The 21369-nt window shown below is 40.8% G+C and overlaps 1 long non-coding RNA gene across 3 annotated transcripts in view; it reads right to left on the minus strand.

Moving 5' to 3' along the window:
- The window catches only part of LOC143688603 (uncharacterized), a 63288-nt gene extending 42318 nt beyond the window's left edge, over positions 1–20970 (minus strand). For 2 of the 3 annotated variants that reach the window (XR_013178164.1, XR_013178166.1), the window contains exon 1: positions 20183–20968. This is a non-coding gene — a long non-coding RNA (uncharacterized LOC143688603). Of the gene's footprint in view, positions 1–20182 lie in introns of all 3 variants that reach the window. The other variant, XR_013178165.1, reaches the window with a different exon arrangement.
- Between the last annotated feature and the right edge of the window lie 399 nt (positions 20971–21369).

The following is a 21369-nucleotide window of genomic DNA, read 5'->3' on the forward strand; positions in this document are numbered from 1 at the left end:
AATGTCAGTCATTTGTTAGCATAATCATTTTCCCTAAAAGAACCAATTACTTTTCTATAAGTATAATATCAAGCATCCTGTGGCACAGTATTAGGACTGTGTCAGTCCTAATAATACTGTCAAGTCTGCCTTCACAGACTTGAAGGCAGAGCTTATATGACGTTCTCCACGGGGAGGTGAGACTTACTCAGATGTGTGCTTGGACAACAAATTTCAGCACATCTTGAGAAGCAGAGCATGCCTCCCGCTGCCTCCACCCTGCCTTTCATCTGTGTACGGGAAAGAGCTCTCTTGTCTCTCTGTCTTGTATTTGAAGGAAGGAGATTTCCTGTTCCTGGTTGTTCAGCCCAAGAGCAACTATCACACCCAACACAAAGATAGGAACAGCCTTCCTGACCACGACCACACCTGTGGTACAGCTGACACCTTGCCTTTATGATTCCCAGCTCCCTGGGGAGAGGCTGGGACGTGAGCACTGTGGGCGATTGTTGGAATAACATCCAAGTGACCTGTTCCTACTCCTGAGTCAATGCTTGACTTATAAAGTAATTATGCTCCCTCCAGGAGTAAACTCTCTTTTCTTCCAGGTTTTCTGTTTTTTGTTTTTGCCTCTCAAGGTGCATTTCTTTCCACCATTGTCCTGACCTTACTATTTTGGAATCCTTCACCTGCAGGATAAACTTTAATTTCTTATTGAAGATCTGGGAAGTGGTTCTGGACTGAGTTTCCATGTTGGGGTCTGTCCGCAACCCAGGATCTCACCAGAGCCCATAGGACACTATAGTTTTGCTTACTTTCTGTTTTAGTTCCCTTCACTGCTCAAGCTAATGGCATAGAATGAATAATGTTAAACAGTGGGAGTTTATTTGCTAAAAGTTTTCAGGCTCCAGGAAAGTTTAAAGGAAGTCATCACTTAGGCAATGCTTTCTCCCCAAAGGCTGTGGTGTTTGCAGCTGGCTGCTGGCAATCCTTAGTCTTTAGCTTGTGCAATGACAAGGAACATGGTGTGTCTCCTGGCCTCTCCCTTCCCTTATGAGTTGTGTAGATATTCACCTCTGGCTGCTCCCTCTGAGGATTTCTCTATATGTGTCTGAGTTTATTTTCTGCTTATGAAGGTCTCCAGAATTAGGTTTAAGATCCACCCTATAGGCCACACCTTAATGGAAAAAACCTCAGCAAACGGTTTACAATCAATGGGTTCACACTCACAAGACTGGACTGAATCTAAGAACATGTTATTCTCGGGCACATACAGATCAAAACCATCACCCTTTCCCTATACATATTAATTCTTATCCTCTGTAGTGGAGCATAGGAGGTGCTTGTGTGTACATTTTTACAATGGATGTGGTCCTTCCATCCAAGCGCCTTTGGGGGAGATTTGTTATTTTTTGTTATTGTTGTATTGTTTTGTTTTTTGATGAATTCCCCTTAATTCTGAAGGCAAATCTTGCAAGACAGTAGACATCTGATAGCTGTGAAACTCACCCTAGCAACTTGATCTCATCAGAGTTTAGAAATTTAGTAACAAATCCTAGTTTAATCTTCTTACAAACCTATATGACATCTGGTGACACCAGCTCCTATTGGGCTTAGGTTTAGTTACTATTTCTCTTTTTTAGGTACCTCTCTGTCTCCAAATTTCAGAATTTGTTTTTAATCTGTGACTTGTATTCTGTGATGTGTTGAACACATTTTGAAAATTTGCAATTTTCCCAGATCTTTTGTTTTTGCTGTTGTGGAAAGAATAAGTATAGTATTTTTCTCACTTTTCGATTCAACAAGCTGAGAAGCATCTGTTTCTTTTTTTTTTTTTTTTTTTTGAGAAGCATCTTTTTTTGTAAATCCAGAAATTGGAAGCAACACAAATTTCAATCAACAAGTTAAGGAGAAATAATTAAGTATATGGATTGTGTTAGTTAGATTCAGTTGTCAACTTGGCCAGGTGAGCATACCTAATCTTGTTGCTGCGGACATAAGCCAAAAGTAGGTGAACCTCATCTGTTGCCAATTACATCTGCAGTCAGCTGGGAGGCGTGTCTGCTGCAATGAGTGACGTTTGACTTAATTGGCTGGTGCTTAAATGAGAGATTGCAACGTAGCACAGCTAAGCAACTCGGCATTCCTCATCTCAGCACTAGCCCCTCAGCCCAGGCCTTTGGAGATGCAGAAAGAAGTCACCCCGGGGAAAGTTGTTGGAACCCAGGGGCCTGGAGAGAAGACCAGCAGAGACTATCTTGTGCCTTCCACGTAAGAAAGAACCTCAGTGGAAAGTTAGCTGCCTTTCCTCTGAAGAACCAACAAAATAAATCCCCTTTTATTAAAAGCCAGTCCGTTTCTGGTGTGTTGCATTCCAGCAGCTAGCAAACTAGAACAGGATATATTGAAATACTACTTGGCATTAAAATCAATGAATATTTGTTTTTCCGGGGTGATTTAATCCAGATGTTAAAGAGGAATGAACATGGGGAAGTTTCTCCTGAAAGACAACAAAATAAAAAGCTAAATTTCACTTGGTTGGGACTTTCAAGGTTGCAAGAGGATGGAAAAAGACTCTACAAATGCTGAACACAGGAAAAAATATGAGCACAATGAGTGAGACCATTTACATAAAACTCTGTAAAAGAATTCCGTTCTGATGGATGGGTATCAACACTGTGGTTACTTGATTTTAGGTGGGGAGAGGAAGTTTGCATCAGAGCATGGGTAGCTTTAGTGGGTGTGGACATGCTCGTTCTCCTGACTATGGCTCTACACTATAAATATGCATGTTTTATTGTTTGGCAATTACCCATATATAAACCTACAGTTAAAAAACATCTGTTTCATTATCTAGTAGATATTAGAGGAAATAGAAAGTATAAGGGCATGCCTAATTCAAATGGAAAATTCTTTTTGTCTCAGCCTCTCCAAAGTTCTTAAATTAAGAGATCATTCCATAGGAAGGATCAAAACAAAAAGCCTGGTCTAAAATACTTTTAATACCTCAGAAAATGTTATTTTAGAACCATTTAGAGCCATTGAATCCAGAAAAATAAAATGTTTTGGTCCTAAGTGTCTAGATAAATTTTTCCACTAATGTCAGTTATTTTTATGACTGGTCAGAGATTGACACTCAAAACTCAGAGAATCTGGAGGAAAGGGCTTTATATTCCATATTTATCAGTTTTGTTTTCCTAATATAAACGGCATGACTGTGAGATTAAAACAGAACCTAAAAAGTATTGTATGATAATTATAGTAGTAGAGAAATTGTCAGAGATAATATAAAATGAAATGCATCCCCTGAGCTTTAGGAATACATGAGAAGAACAAAAGCCAAGAGAAGTATTTATCTACAAACCACAGCCATTTCTCATAGAAAAGAAATATTTACTCAGATGATGGAATAACAGTCCAACAATTGCAGCCATGAGCCATGGAGGGTGCATCAATGCCAGTGGTAGAAAGTACCCCAACCCTTCCAGAGCAGAATCCCCATCTTCAGAGACACATCCAAGAATCGGTTCTTGCTGAAGATGGCCAAAAACAAGGTCATGTATTGCTGTGCAGGAGACATAGTGAAGGGAAGACAGTATACATGAGCCAGATACAAGCTTCCCCTCCAGGGCAGCCAAGAGCATTCTCCTTTAGGGGTCAGATTTCAGGCGCAGAGCACAGGAGACCAAGCTCAGGAATAAGTGCAAATGGCACTATCTGTCGAGTCTTGGGTTTTCCTTGCTACGTAAACATCTGTGGATCTTTCCATTTACTTTAAGCATGTTAAAAATTGTTAGTATTAAAAATTATGTTAGTGTCTCAGGGAAACTTCCTCTTGAGGTGCATAAAAGGTCAAGTTTCATATTTTTATAGCTCCACTGAAATATATTTGGCATCCCATAATGTCCACAATTTTAAACTACACATTTCAGTTATTTGTTAGTATAGTCACAAAATTATGAAAGCATTACTGCAAGCTAATTTTAGAACTTTTTAACAGCCCATAAAAGAAAACCCATGGTCTCTCACTCTCCATTTCTTACTACCTTCAGCCTCTCACAGCCATAATTTACCTTCTTCTAAAGATATGACTCTGAACATTTCACATAAAAGGAATCATATATATTCTGTAGTGAATGCCTTCTTTTATTTAGCAAAATGTTTTCAAGGTCCATGATGGTGTAGCATATATCAGAACTCAATTCCCTTTTTATCACCGCATAATATTCAATCATATGAATATATCATGCATTTTCGTCCATTTAGCAATGGACATTCAGTTATTTCCACTTTTATTTATTACTATAATTAATGCTGCTCTGAGTATATGTGTGCTACATTTTGACTGACATATGCTATCAGTTCTTTTAGGCAGATAGGAAAGCGTATAATTCAGTGATTAACATTTTAAGAACATGCCAAACTGTTTTACAAAGAGGCTGTATCAGATTTCCAGGTTGAGAAACAGCTTATAAAGACTTGCAATACCATCATGCCCACCCTGAAAACAAGGAAAAATGTGAACAAACTGGAAAGCAATTGTTCTTCATCAGAGAGTTCATTTCTCAAAGTAAACCCCAAAATAAATTGGAAAGGCAGATGAATAAAAATAACCACGGTTCAGCAGGAGCACAGTGATGTACCTTTAGCCCTCCTGATGGTGAGGGGGCACCTCAGGGAAAGGACTATGGTCTCCTGGGTCTCAGCTACCACCCTCCTCCCAGAGTGCCTCTAAGACAAGGACTTCACCTCACCTCCTTCCATTTTACATGCAAAGTCATCTCCCCAATGCAAATTTCCACCTGGGCAAACATATGAAACCATGGCACACATTTATTTAAATTCAGGTTGCTCTTGAATCTGGAAAATATTTCCTGGGAATCATGGATCTCATCCACAAGAACACAGAAGATTTGTGTCTCTTCTTCATTTCTTTCTTTCTTTCTTTCTTTTTTGTGGCTGCTCCCCGATGTAAGTGCCTCAGAGATTCAGACATGAGGGAAATGGGGCTGATGCATCTGAGCACATGACTCACTGTCAGTCTCTTTATCCTCAGGTGTCCTTTCCCAAGTGCAGCAGCAGGAGTCTGGGCCTGGCTTGGTGAAGCCCTCACAGACCCTGCCCCTCATCACCACTTTCTCTGAGTTCTCTTTAATCAGCTATGCTGTGAGCTGGATCTGCCAGGCTCCAGGAAAGGGGCTGGAGTGGTTCAGTGAAATATGGAGTAATGGAAGCACATACTGTAATCCAACTCTTAAGTCTCAACTCAGAATAAGCAAGAACACATCTAAGAATAAAGTTTATTGGAAGCTGAGCAGCCTGGGATCCTAGGACATGGCCGAGTATTACCATGCAGGACACACAGTGAAGGGAAGACAGTGTGATCACACACAGAACTCCCCTGAAAGGCACAGGAAGATACTGGGCTGCAGGAGGCCCTTATGACCACCAGGGAGTGCTCAGGGGCCAACCTCATGCTTTGGTACATGTAACCCCCAGAAAACCACCATTGCACCTTTTCTAAGCAATGCCATGATGTATCCATGATTCAACTTCAGAATAATTTTTTTTAATGTTATTAACTGTGTGTAAATACATACATACATATATCTTATATAAAACATATGAAAGATGTAAGATATCCCAATTCTTCTGAATTTGCCTGAGAGTGTGACGAAACCTTGCATGGTAATTACCATGTCTGTAAATCTGGTTCTTTCAACTTAAGTCATGTCTGTGAATTGCGCAGACATAACACACATGCACCATCATGTAGAATCCATCATGTAGGACATCCTCAGGAGAAAGGAGGAGAAAATGGAAAAGCCTGGCCTTCTCTTAAGAGGAGGATCCAGGTGCCTCAGTCTGTTCCCTCCATTTCAGGTGGCATCAAGGTCCAAGTCCATACAGTTATAGTAAGAGTCTTAAAATTTATGGTCCTAATACAAAAAATACGAACGACATAACTATAGTAGTAGAAGAGTATAGTAGAAGAGATTGGGTATGCTATTGAAATTAAGATGATATCATTTCAAATTAATTTCTTTTAGATTTAGGACTCTAATTATAAGCCTCATGGTAACTACTATGAAAGCATCTAAAAAATAAAAATAGAAAGGAAATTTGAAGATGATCAAGCTGTTTCACTACAAATGACCAATAATACACAAAATAGGGCTTCACTGGTGGAAATGAAAGACAAAAAAGAAAAGAATCACAAGTAGCAAAGGCAAAAAGAAATGGCTGAATTAAATTCTGTCTTATCAGTGATTACTTTAAATGTAAATAGACTAAAATTTCCAATGAAAAGCAAAGCTTGACATAATGGGGGGGAAAAAAGGCTAATTGAACTCTACGTTGTTTAGAAGAGCCATGCTTTCAAGCAAAAGACATAAATCATTTGAAAGTAAGAGGATGAGGAAAAATGTTTTCCATGGAAATAATTACCCAACAGAGCTCTGGTGGCTATACTAGCTTCAGACAATGTAGAACTTAAGTCAAAATCTGGTACAAGAGCCAAAGAAAGAAAGTATAAATTCATACAAGTCTCAATACCAAGACAATATAACAATTATGAACATATAGGCACCTAATCATAAAGTCCAAAATACATGAAGCAAACATTGGCTAAACATAAGGAAGTAATAGATACCTCTACAATAATAGTTGAAGACTTCAAAAAAAAAAGTGGTATTCACTTTAAACAAAAAAAGTGGTATTCACTTTAAACAAATGGTAGAATATATAGACAGAGGATCAACAAGAAATAGAGAGCTTGAGCAGTACTATAAAGGAACTAGACCTAACAGACATAAATAGAACACAGCACCCAAATGCAGCAGAACACATATTCTTCTCAAGGGCAAATCAATCTTTTTCCAGGCTAGACCACATGTTTGGTCACAAAACACGTCCTAATATCTTTTTTTTAAACATTGAAATTATACAAACAAATTCTCCAACCACAATGAAATGAAGCTAGGAATAAGTGAGAGAAAGAAATCTTGAAAAATCACAATATGTTGAAATTAAAGAGCACACTATATAATGATCAATGGGTCAAGGAATAAATCACAAGTTAAATTAGGAAATACATTAAGTCGAATGAAATTAAAGCATACCAAAATGTATGGGATGAAACAAAGCCAGTACTCAGAGGAAAATTTATAGCTATTATTGTTTATTTTTTTAAAAAAAGCAAGATCTCAAATCAATAACCTTACTTTACAACTAGAGAAATTATAAAAAGAGGAGCAAGCAAACTCTAAAGTTCGTAGAAGGAAAGAAATAATAAAGATTGGAGCAGATGAAAGAAATAGAGAATAGAAAGTAATTGAGAGAATTCAGTGAAACTGGAAGTTGGATCCTTGAAAAGATCAATAAAGTTCACACACCTTTAGCTAGACTTACAAAGAAAATTGAAAGACAACATCAATAACTAATATCTGAAAGGAAAGGAGGCACATTTTCACTGATCTTGTAGTAATTAAATGGATTATATGGGAATTCTATGAACAATTGTAAACCAACAAATTAGATTACCTATATCAAAGGTACAAATTCCTAGAAATGCACAACTTAAACTGACTCAGGAGGAATTAAAAAACCTTAATAGACCTGTAATTAATAAGGGGATTGAAACAATAATCAGAAGCACCTTGTTCTAGTTTGCTAGCTGCTGGAATGCGATATGCCAGAAACAGAATGGCTTTTAAAAGGAGGAATTTATTAAGTTGCAAATTTACAGTTCTAAAATCATGAAAATGTCCATATTAAAGCAAGGATATAGAAATGCCCAATTTAAGCCATTCAGGGAAAGTATCTTTGTTCAAGAAGGCTGATGATGTTCAGGTTTCTCTCTCAAATGGAAAGGTGCATGCAAACATGGCGACATCCTGCTTTCTGTCCAGGCTTCTTCTTTCATGAAGCTCCCCCAGCAGCATTTTCCTTCTTCATCTCCAAAGGTCTCTGGCTGCATGGGCTCTCATGGTTCTTGTGGATCTCAGGACTCTTTCCAAAATGCTTCCTCTTTTAAAGGATTCCAGTAAACCAGTCAATATCCACCTGGAATGGGTGGAGTCACATTTCCCTCTAATCAAAGGTTAATACCTACAATTGGGTATGTCACATCTATCTATTCAAGTTTCCAACCTGCAGTGCTGAATAAGGATTAGAAGAAACAGCTGCCTCCACATGATGGATCAGGATTAAAATATGGCTTTCTTAGGGTGCATATTCCTTTCAAACCAGCACACACCCCAATAATAGGAATAGACAGTTTCACTTGTGAATTCTATCAAACATTTAAAGAATTAACACCAATCCTTCTGAACCATTTCCAAACAATTGAAGAAGTTGGAACTTTTCCTAATTTTTTCTGCAAAGTCAAATTTACATTAATACTGAAAGCCAGATAAAGACCTAAGAAAAAAAGGAAACTATAAGTCAATTTTCATTAAGAATGTTAGATACAAAAAATCTCCAACAGGATACTAGCAAATGGAATAAAACATCACATTAAAAGTATTATAAACTGAAACCAAGTAGAATTGATTTCAGGAATGCAAGAATGGGTAAACATAAGAAAATAATGTAAAGCACCATATTAACATAATGAAGGAAAAAAACTCATGATCATTCTCAATGCAGGAAAAGCATTTGACAAAACCCAACACCTCTCCATGATGAAAGCACTCAGAAAAATAGGAATAGATATCAACATGATAAAGAGCATAAAAGAAAAACCCAGATACAGCTTTACAGTCAATGTTGAAAGACTGAACACCTTCCCAGTAAAGTCAGGAACAAATCAATGATTCCCCATTTCACCACTGCTAGGAAATATTTTATTGGAAGCCCCTTCCAAGGTAGTTAGGCAAGAAATGAAATTAAAGCCATCCAAATTAGAAAAGAGGAAGAAAAACTATCTGTTTTCCCAGATGACATGATCTTTTTATTTCTTTTTTTCATCCTATTTTAGATGACATGACCTTTTGCCTACAAAATCCCCAAGTATCCACAAGATAGCTGCAAGAGCCAATAAACCAATTCAGCAAAGTTGCAGGCTACAAGATTAAAATCAGTTGTTTTTCCATAAATCAGCAAAGAATATTTTGAAATGGAAATATTAAAAAATCCATTTCAACAACTCCAAAATGAATAAAATGCCTAGGCATATATTTAACCAAAGTGGTAACGGATTTTTTTTCTTGCAAATTTTATTGAGATATTTTGGCATTTTGTATAATCCATATAAAGTATATACAAGGAATATCTCGCAGTGTCATCACCTAGTTGTGCAATCACAGTCACAGTCAATTTTAAACAACTTCCATCATCCGAATAAAAAAATGACAGATAGTCATAATAAAAGAAAAACCCAAATATCCCATACCCCCATGCCCCCTACTATTGGTGTGGTACACTTGTTACTGTTGATGAAAGGATGTTAAGATTGCTATTAACTGTAGTCCATAGCTTGAAATAGTACATATACTATAGTATGAAATAACTATAGTTCATAGCTTGAAACTTTTCCCCATATACCAATCTATTATTTACTCTTTGTACAAGTGTCATACATTTGTCCTACATTATGAAAGAACTTACATTGTGTTGTTAATGTTCAACAACTTTCATCTCAAAGTTCACAGTACTATACAAACCCATATTTAAACCTCTACCTTTACTTCTAGTGACATACATGACTCTAAACAACCTTTTCCCACCAAATCCACCTAAAATTCAGCACTTACTTATAATCCCAATAATGAGCTACACTCACCTCTATCCCTTTCCAGACATTTAGGTTCAACCTTGATCTTTTGGGTATCTAACAAGTAGCAGAAATGACAGGTCATCGGGTAAGTCATTATTTAGTTTTCTGAGGAACTACCAAACTGCCATAGACAATGGCTGTACCATTGTACATTCCTACCAGCAAGAGTTCCTATTTCTCCATATCATCTCCAACACTTGTAGTTTCCTGTTTGTTTAATAATGGTCATTCTTACAGGGATGAGATGATAGCTCATTGTGGTCTTGATTTCCATTTCCCTAATAGGTAATGAAGATGAACATCTTTTCAAGTGCCTTTTTTTGCTATTTGTATTTCCTTTTTGGAGGTTGGTGGGAGACTCATCATAATCCCCTGCACAGGGTGCTCAGGGCCTATGCACAAGGAAACCCAGGCCCTGGGAAGGTGCATGGTGCTGGGGAGGGTATTCTTGTCCTCCTGGTATATCTGTGGTTCCTCTATTGCCTCCAAATTCTTCGAGGGTCCCACTGTTCTGCATGACTCTGGGGCTTTACTAAGTTGCTGACCCTCAGAGTTCTCACATAAAGTGTGTTAAACAGTCTTCCAGGATCAGAGAAGTACCACACAGCTGTGGATATTGAGCAAGGACACAAGGAAGGACAGGAGGCTGGGGATCTTGAGCAATATTAAATTTCTGGACAAGACTCTGCCCTGGCTGCAGTCTCTGAACTACACCATGAAAAGAATGAGGGACAATGACTGTCCCAAAAAGTCAGATGAAGAAAGCATCCTTGGTGTGATTCAGTTTTAAAAATCAGTTACATATTAGTTAGTGGTTTTGTGAAAATGTAGTTCTGTGGAATACATGCATATTTTATTATGAGAAAGTGATAAGGGGTGTGTAAGTGGGTGGACACATGCAGAAGATAAGGGAGGTGAGAAAATGCAAAATTTAAGTATAAAATTATTATGACAGCTTTGAGATACATTGATGACATCTATTAATAGATAAAAAGTTTAGAGCCAAGCATGAGAAGTTGACAAAAGTCAACCTTTGCCTCAATTTCAATTATAAACACTCTTCAAAATTAAACTTGAAACATATGTGGTAGTTGACTTATAAATGAAAGGATTGATAAATATTAGGATATAAATTTCAGGCAATATTCTTAATCTAATTAATTTGTAAACTTGAGTAAGATGAGATCTGGGGGCAATTTAACAATATCTGAACTACCAAGCAGGGCAGCCCAGATACAATGGGAGTCCACAGCTCACCTGGGTGTTTGGGGGAAAGAGCAAGTCCAGGGCAGGAGAAAAGAGAGATCACCCCCTATGCAAGTGCATATGCATCAAAGGGGTGTTCCAGGGCACTGGAGCAGACAACCAGTTACAACCACCCATGCAGTGCCTTCTCTAATCAGTGGGAAAGTTACAAGAAACTCTCATGGCCACCAGAGGAAAAATCTTTATTACTGGAGAGAGGTAGAAGCCAAGCCCTCTTCCTTTAGTGGAGAGGCAGAAAGCACCTGGGACCTGCACTGAGGTCTGCACTTCAAAACACTGCTAAGTACAGGGATGGGCAAGAAATGGCTTCATCCTCAACACCTATCAGGGTCACAAGGTGTGGCGACTGTTGGGACATTCAATGACCAGCCATCACCTGGCTAGTCTCAAAAGTAGCTTCTCCAGCCACAGTCCAGCGTGAAGACAACTTCAGCTTAGACCAACATCTTGACTGCAACTTCATGAAGGATCTTGAGCCAAAAGTATGAAGGGAAGCGAATGCAGAATCCATGCCCCATAGAAAAATGGGAGATGATCAACGTAGTTGTAAAAGTTTGGGACCATTTGTTCTGCAGCAGAATATGTCTTGCTACTGCCATTCGATATTTGATAACATCTAATATTACACTGAAAGGTCAAATGAGAATGTATCTAACAGTTATTGCAGGTTAGGTTTTTTAAATTAATACTACTCTATTTTAAATGTATGCACTTGTATAATGGAAGTTTCAGTAATACCTAATTACATTTCCTTGGATTGAAATAAATCTTAATTTTGGAATATTTTGACAGTCAAAGAATCTTTTTGCTTCAATTCCAAAATCAGTATCTTGGCTTTATTTTTTTTTAATTCTTTACCCCCACCACAACCCTAGTGAATTTAGGAAACTTAATATTTTCCTGGATATATAAATAGAGGCACAGAATACTGGGTAAAACTTATACTTCTAAATCCACGAACTCTGCACCTGTATCTTAACATATGTCCTTTTTGTTCCAAACTGATGAAATCCATGCTAGTGATGGAACATTGTCATTTGTTATTGGACCATCCATAATGTTTCTTACACATGAATCAAATCACTTTACCCTCTACCAGGGTCAGAGAAGTAGGGAAATAGCCCTAAGAGATGTCCATGTGCACACAAGTCCTCTCCTTATGTTGCCCTCTCTTGTAGCTTAAGGACCCCACAAGATAATCTCTCTTAAAGCCATATAGGGAAGGAGGAGCCTTAAACTGGGGCAAATCAATCTGACTTCCCACTCAGGACAGGGGTCCAAGGAAGATAGGAACTTCAAGGAGAAAACCACGAGACTTCTCTGTCTCCTAAGAGCTCTGCCTTTTGGTGGATCTCCCATGTGAGATTGTATAGGATTTCAGAAATGAGGCTGTGGGCTGTGGTGCCAGGTTGTGGTGCACTGTAGCAATTCTCCGTGTCCCCAGGTGTCTGGTACCAGATGCCGCTGCAAGAGTCAGCCCAAGAACTGGAGAAGCCCTTGCAGGCCCTGACCTTTTGCCCGTTCTGTCTCTTAATTCTCCATCACAGCCAGTGATAACTGCTGGATTGAGTCTGCCAGCCCCAGGGAAGGGACTGCAGTGGATAGAGAAAGTAGTTATGAGGGGAGCAAGTACTACAGTCCATCCCTCAAGAGCTGCAGCTTCATTACTAGGAACACCTCCACGAACCAGTTCATTTTGCAGCTGGGCTCCATAACTGCTGAGGACGTGGCCATGAATTACTGTGCCAGACACACAATGAGAAGTCAATGTGGACCCAGACACACACCTCCCCTGCAGGGCACAGGAGGGGCTCAGTCGTGGGGAGCACTTGTAGTCACCTGGGACCCACCAGGAGCAGTGCCCATCTCAGGGACGGGGACAGAGTTTCTATAGGAAGGAAGGGAATTTTTTTGTTTTTAGTTTTTGAAAGCCCCCCTATTCCACACCACTCTGCCTAATCTTATTTATCTTCTCTATGAGCCAATGGTTTCACCAAGGAATCTGTCCACATTTCTGCTTTCCTGCCCCTTATTTCTCTTGGAGGGAAAGAGAGAGAGAGAGAGCTCTGGTTTCTTTCCAGTGGTACTAATTTGGGGGATCCATAAAATATGTGTGTGTGAGTGTGTGTGGGTATATGATAAGAGTACATATGTGTGTCTGTACGTATACATATACATGCACATGAGTTTTTTTCACATGAGTTTTTATATAAATAGACAAATGCATGTGTGAACATATATGTATATAAGTTTGTGTGTGTGTGTATATATACATATAGGTGTGTAGGTTTCCATATATGTACACACACATATACATAATGTTAGAACCTAAATTGAGGTTTTATTAGAGCCCAGCTTAGAACCTAAATTGAGGTTTTATTAGAGCCCAGCTCTCAACCTTTGGCCCTGACAAGAGCCTCTTCAATTTCCTGCCCAATGCTTTTTCCGGGCTGGTGCCCCCTTCACCCACGGCTGTGAGAGTTGGATGCTGAAGCCATACCTGCCTCTTTCTCTGGAGTATCACCCTCAGCCATTGAACACCCCAATCACCCACCACCACCCCTGCCCCACACCTGGGTTCCTCAACAGCTCAGTTTAGGGAATTCTCTTTCACTGCCCCTAATAAAAACACAAATTAATTACATTGCATTGCAAAGGAAAGAAGTTGAATTGTCTACCTTTATTTTGATACAGAGCACATCTATAAACATCCACTGCTATGCCTGTGAGCTTCAGAGTCTTATGGAAAATGTCAGCTGCTACAGACGAGTGATGACACCTCTGGGGATGGACCCACCATACCCTGAGGAACCACCGGGAACACAGTCCCCTTTCATCACCAAGAAGTGAGTTGAGCAAGGACTCATGGGGACAGGGCCAGGTCTTCAAGGACAGGGCCAGGAGGAGCTGAGCATCTGCTCTCCAGTGTCCATGTTAAAGCCAACCCTATCCTACAGGAGAATATTCTAATGAGAATCCTGCACACCTGTGAGGGTCACAAGAATCACAGCTGGTGAGCACAGGTCCTGTGCATGATGGCTTTGTGGAAGAAGACAAGTTGGGCTGATGAAAGAGTTCTAGAAGACTGAATACTTTAAAAGTTACCGCAAGCTGCAGAAGCTTTAATGATGTTATAAGAAAAGGTAATTGAATGCTCTTATAGCCACAGTGTATTGTCTAATGCACAACCAGGGAAAGGAAGGCAGGGTCCTTGGTGAGTTCTCTCTTGAATACTGACTTCTTTTACCCTTTAAATGTTGAATGAATGCAACCATCATCTAGTGGGCTCAGATGATCCCAGGAGTTAAGTAAAGAGGTAGCTGGTCCCAAAGGGCTACCATCAAATATTATTGTCCCTTCCTGGACTGGATCAGGGATGTGCCTTTCACACTGGTCTTGACCTGCTCACTCTCTTAAAACTGTGCACATTTCCCTGAATGTCTGCTGTTCTCTTCACTCCTTCTAAAGCAAAATTCTCTATCAAGAAATGGATTTGATAAATTTAGATTGAAATGCTAGTGATCAATGAAAAGGAGGGGTAAGGGATATGGTATGTATGATTTTTTTTCTGTTTTCTTTTTATTTCTTTTTCTGAATAGATGATTGCACATGTTCCAAGAAATAATCATGATGATGAATATGCAACTATGTGATGATATTGTGAATTACTGATTATATATGTGGAAGGGAATGATCAAAAGTTAAGAACGCTTGCGTTTGTTTGGTGGTTTTTGGTATTTTTAGAAAAAATTTTAAAATTAATTTTAAAAAAAGAAATGGATTTGAGTCCAAATAACAGAAAGTAATTCTAAATAGCATAAACAAGGAAAAGTATACACACACTCTTGCGCACACACACCAGGACTTTTAAAATAGTGATAAGTGGGGCTTCTTAAACCATCTAGTCCTATGTTAAAAAAGCTATGGAAATTTCTGGGCACTCCATTAGCAGAGTGAGATGGACTTTCTTCCAGAATCAGTTGTCAACTGCTCAAGGCCCCTGGTATGGATTTAACCCATGATGTCCAGTATCTGGGAGAGGAAGTGGCACTGGTCTATCACAGACAGGTGCCAGCCCTTGGCATGATCACCTGTAAGCAGGGAGCCTGGGGGCTAAGTGAATGGGGTTCTTTAGTCCTACTGCTCTAATTGGAGCACAAGGTAATCAGGAATTGAGACTGAGTTGCCAATAGATGCCAACTGCCCACAAAGATAACCCCATATCAATAAGAATCTAAAGGATTTGGGTGAAGGTCAGTGTAGTGGACATTCTTCAACATTTTCATCTTCATATGCAAACATGTTTAATTTCCATTACTTAAAGTGCATGTAAAAGTACGTTTGTAGAATTATTTTGTTGCAAATGTGATTTTATGCTTTGAGAATTGACCATAAATATGTTTTGTCTATGAGCATCTAGGGCTTTATATTTGTAAAATAAGTGTTTGTATGATGGACACAATGACAGTTTATGGGTAGAGCATAGACAAGTTACCCTGTGGTGTTTGGAGGGGCACCGTCTGGGTCAGCCCCACTCTGTTGTGACAGCCCCAGACACCCTGACTACAGCATCCCTGAGTCAAAAGGAATCTGGTGCCCACTGCTGACTCTGCCTGCCCCGCCCTCCAAACCCCACACCTTAGCATATGCATGTTTATCTATGCAAGCCTCTATATCTGAGGAGACTCTACAACCAGTAGGGCCCATACCCAGTGCTCAAAATTGAATGGTCATAATGATGAGAGTGCATTCCAAGAGGACCATGTACACATGTCAAGTTTTGCTACATGTTTTAATTAGGATAAGAGAAGCTAAATATAACCCATTTGGTGTCCAAGGTCTGTTTCTGGTGGGACAGATGGACCAGGTTGTTTGCTCTTGCATGAGATTGCTTCAGCATCCAGCTTGCCCTGCAATGACCTGAGAGTGGGCCCCAGAATCCAAAGCCATGGTGTCCATTTTCCCGACTCACTGGAGGACTCCACTGCCTGATGAACTAGAAGGCAGATGCGCTGATTCTGCTCTCAGGAGAACCTTAGATACCTCAAAGGTCCATTTCACAGATAGCGTCCTGGGCACCCATGATAGAGGTGGGGACTCCACAGGTCTTTCTGGATCAAATAAATTAATGACTGCATGCCTCCACCTTAACCAAGTCAGTAGAATTGGCAGATCCTGACTGCTATAAATATCATGTGTCACCTAGAGGTGAAGTTATTGTGGACATAAATCTCTGCCCTCTCTTTATTTGACCCAGAAGGTTGATAATTATTAGAGGACCCTAATCTTTACAGATAGTCACATTTCTTAGGGAGCTTTTCAATATAATCTCATAGAGTTGTGATGGGAAAACTAGATGGGACACAGCAAATGTTTACCAAACTCCTCACAGGTCTTAAATGATCAAGAAACACAAATTCATATATAATAGTGTCACGTTAAGAAATACAAATTCATATATAATAGTGTCAATATTAATTTTAAAATGTATTCGTAAGTTTATAAAATGCATTTTACCTTTTTAAAGAACATTTTAATAAATACAATTACTTCTCTTTTCTTTCAATTCCTCAGTGATTCAGTGTTTCTAACACAACTGGCTAAGTCATCCTTACAGGATCAGATCCACATCAACCGAGGATGCACATCATCCCTGCTCCTCTTCTCCCACCTCAATAGCTCAACGCATCAGTCCTCCTTCTTAGGCTACCTCTGGACTCCTCTCCCTTCTGCAGGTCCACTGCACAATCTTAAAGGACCCACTACCTAGTCTGTATGCCCAAGCCCATGCCAGAGCACACACCTTTGAACTTTGAATCAACACAACTATTCATTTTCTTTGCTTGTTTGTTTGTTTTTGTTAAAAGAGTCTGTTTTTGTAGCAAGCACTAAGATTCCCTGAATCTATGTCCCCATCTGCAGCTTTGAGCTGCGCAAATCAGGCACAGTATGGTAGCTGCTGATATGCCCACTATTTCTACTCTCTAAGACTCAAAAGCAGTTCTTAGATTCATGTGACCAGGTCAGCCCTGGATGCTCCTTACTGGAAGCACCTGCTTCAGCCAGAATTGAAATTGGGTCAGGGGAAGGTGAAAAATGAAAGTACTGGGGCAAGATGGCAGCACAGAGAGGTGTGGAATTTAGTGCGTCCTCCAGAGCAGCTAGTAAATAGCCAGGAACAGTACAGAACAACTTCAGAGGGAACATCATAACCAGACGCACAGTGTACACCACACTGGACTAGGTACACCAGCTGAGATTCCCACAAAGAACTGTAAGTCTCCCAAGCTAAAAGGTCGGAGCCCCTCCCCTATGTGCACAGCAGGCTGATTCTCCAAGCGGAAAGGAAATAGACCTTACTAGCAGCAAGGACTTAGCTCAACCAAGCTCTAATTGTGGAATTAATTAACGAATTCTGACTACTGAAAACAGGCCCCAGCACAGATAAACCTGTAATAAGAAATAAAGGAGTTTTTGCATCACAGAGAGGGGGCAGGGCTGACAGAAAAAAATAAATAAATAACGAGGATTTTTTGAGTCTGATAACATAAAATACCAGAAAAGGGCTGGACCCCAAGATAAAGGGGCGCATAGAGCCTAGAGATACATAGAGCCACATACCGACTCAAGCTCTGGATTGACAAACCTGAGGAACTGGGGTACAGCTCTGAAAAGGCTTTTTTGCTCTTTTTTCGCTCCTTAAACAGCTCATTAGATAGAACTGGAAGCACTCCCCGATTCCAGCTCCGCCCCAGGCAAGGGCAGAATTAAGCTTGTCTGAGAGACAAAGTAACTAGTCAGGTGAAAGGGGTTAATTCCCTAGAGGGAATATCTTCCTGAAGAAAAGAGAGGTGGGGGGAATTCAGGCCCCAAGGACTAGAAAATAAAAGCAATCACAGCCATCCTACTACCTCCTCTCTGTCCCACCCATGCCTCTGGGAGGGAGAGTTTGCTGAAATTAAAGGCACCACATCACTTTAAGCAGGTGGGAAGCCGCGGCAGACAAGTGGCACAAGCTGGGCAGGATATAGTCCAGAGGCTTCTTAGGAAAGCCTGACAACCTGCTGGGTCTCACCCTCAGGGAAAACTCATGCTGGCTGCTCTTTCTTCTCGAGACATGGGTCTGTCTGGTCTGGGAAAATCTGACTGGCATCTATGATACCTGAGGAGACCCTCCTCATTAAAAAGGCTCCATACAGGCAGGGCCAGAAACAGAAAAACAAAAACTGAAAAAATCTGATCAGTTAAACAGAACCTATGCTAGAGGTCTAGAATAAGTGTGTGCTGGTTTGAGAGGAAGTATGCCCCTGGAAAAGCCATGTTTTAATCAAAATCCCACTTCATAAAGGCAGAATAATCCCTATTCAATACTGTATGTTTGAAACTCTAATCAGATCATCTCCCTGGATGATGTGTTTTAGTCAAGAGTGGTTGTTAACCTGGATTAGGGGACGAGATGTTGCCACCCAAATGGGTGGGCCTTGATTGGTTTATTGGAGTCCTATAAAAGAGAAAACATTTTGGAGAACAGGAGATTCAGAGAGAGCAGAGAATGTTGCAGCACCATGAAGCAGAGAGTCCATAAGCCAGTGACCTTTGGAGATGAAGAAGGAAAACACCTCCCGGGGAGCTTCATGAAACAGGAAGCCAGGAGACAAAGCTAGCAGATGACGCCGTGTTTGCCATGTGCCCTTCCAGCCGAGAGAGAAGCCCTGACTGTGTTTGCCATGTGCCGTCTCACTTGAGAGAGAAACCCTGAACTTCATCGGCCTTCTTGAACCAAGGAATCTTTCCCTGGATGTCTTTGACTGGATATTTCTATAGACTTGTTTTAATTGGGACATTTTCTCGGCCTTAAACTGTAAACTAGCAACTCATTAAATTCCCCCCTTTTAAAAGCCATTCTGTTTCCAGTATATTGAATTCTGGCAGCTAGCAAACTAGAACAAAGTGGAACTGAATGTCAAAGAACAGATAGAGAACAAAGCCATCCAGCAAGAAAACCCTAGGTAAAAGAGTGAAAACAACCTGCAGAATGAACTAATAAAGGAAATCAAGTGCCTAGATGCCTGTAACAAATAAGGAGTCATGCTAAGAAAATCAAAGATATGGCCCAGTGGAAGGAATAAACCAAAACTTTAAATGAAAATGATAAACAGGAATTGCAAGAACTAATTCAGGATGTTCGAACAGACATGCAAAATCTCATCAAAAATCAAATCGATGAGTTGAGGGGGGATATAAAGAAAACATTGGGTGAACAAAAAGAAGAATTTGAAAGTCTGAAAAAACAAACCACAGAACTCATGGGAATGAAAGGCACAATAGAAGAAATGAAAGCTGGACTCACAGATGAGAATCTGGTCTGGAGCCTCCTTGGGAAGGGAGCGTGGAGAGATTCTGAGGAGGAGCAGGTTGGGCCCCCTCCTCACGTGGACAGTGCTTCTCGTCCACGCAGCCCTGGGGCCCAGTGCCTGGTAAGAGGCTCTGGCTCTGTGCAGGCAGAGCAGGCACCCTGTGAGGACCATGATGGGAGCGTTCCCTGCTTAGGGCTTTCTCCATCTCACACATCCTTTCTCTGTGCACACCTACTGATGGAGCTGCCTTTGACTCCCCTTGAAGATGCTACAGTCCCTGGAATCCTACAATCCAATGACGGCATGTCCCTGCCCTCTGTCATGGTACTCTGTCCCCTTCCTAAGCTTTGATGCAGACTCTTCCCAGTTATGACTGGTTATTTCATGGCAGACATCCTTCTAAGGGTTTGACATGGATGAGGTCATTTTCTTATATCAGTGCTGGGATATGGCTCCTGATGGTATCCCCTCCTGTGGTTGGAGTCCCTAGGGAAATGGTGACTAGAGACCCAGACTGAGATGAACACGGGCTCCATGCAGTGCAGAATCTGTCATGTACCCCACAAGCTGCCCTGTGGGATGGAGGCAGCTCTCTGTGCTCAGACTGCAGAAACCACCACTCTCCCCACTGCCACGCCCCAGAGTTAAAGGTCTAAGGGATGGTGTGCCCAAGGTCAAGCAGAGACAGCCTCAGCAGTTCTCCCCCACCCTGCACTGGAGCCACAGTAAGCCCAGTGACTGTCATCAGCTTGGCCTCTTTTACTCCCAGTGACGCCACATGCAAATCACCCTGCAAACTCACAGATGAAATCTCTGTCACAGATGCTCTGTGCTGGCAGCTTCCTGGGTAAGGGTCTTGGAGGTCCAGGAGTTCACAGGGATTGTGCAATGAAACAGACTCACAACGACTCTCCTTGTCCCCATGTCCTGCCTGAGTTGACACTGCAGGAGCTAGGCCCAGGGCTGGTGAAGCCCTCGCAGAAACTCTCCCTCACCCGCACCATCTCCAGAGGCTCGTCACCAGCAGTTATTTCTGGAATTGGATCCATCAGCGTTCTGTGAAAGGGATGGAGTGGATGGGATACTGGACAGGTAGCATAAACTACCACCCAGCTTACTAAGACTGCATCTCCACCACCACTGACACGTCGAAGAATGAGTGCTATTTGCAGCCGAGTCCTGTGAATGCCGAGGCCACGACCTTATAGAGCAAAAGACACAGTGAGGGGGAGGCAGTGTGAGCCCAGACTCAAACCTCCCCTGCGGGAGGGGGATGAGCTGTGGGGTACCTCCAGGACCCCCAACAACAGGGCAGCCTGAGGAGCAGGTGCAGGTTAGGTAACGGTTTCCTCTCAGGGTCTGACCCTTCTCTCCCCTGAGCTTACTTCCCTGAGGACTTGCCTTCCCCTTGCCTGGGTTCATTTCAGTCCCCAGGGCAATGTCAGGGCAACTCAAAGCCTGCAATTATTTCACATCAAGAGGGAAGTGAGGTCACTGTAGCTGCCACACCCCCTTACTTAGGGTTTTCATAAAGAACCCAGTGTGACCTTTTCTAGCTTCTCTGAACTAGTAACTCATGAAACACCTGAAAATCTGAGTCAAATAACCACTTTCTCTTCTTTCTAAAAATTGAACCCTGAGTTAGGGAAAGAGCAAGTAATTAAACCTCCATTTTTTTCTTCGTAAAATATATTTTATCTTCAAAGTTTTAGATTTATAGAAAAAGAAAATATAGAGAGACTTCCCATATATTCCACATCTAGTTTCTCCTACTGTGAATCTCTTATACGTTCATTATACATGAATTAAAACATACCTTTAACGGTAACAGTAATAAACAATAGACTTTGGCTGTTGCTTGTTTTCCCATGTATGTCCTCTTTCTGATATTGGATCCAATCATGAGCACATGTTGAATTTCAGTTTCATTTCTCCTAACACCTGATCCGTGACAGTTTCACATTCTTACTGGTGTCTTTAGGTGTTTTG

The sequence above is a fragment of the Tamandua tetradactyla genome, chromosome 6 (assembly GCF_023851605.1).
Source record: "Tamandua tetradactyla isolate mTamTet1 chromosome 6, mTamTet1.pri, whole genome shotgun sequence".
NCBI classification, from domain to species: Eukaryota; Metazoa; Chordata; class Mammalia; order Pilosa; family Myrmecophagidae; genus Tamandua; species Tamandua tetradactyla.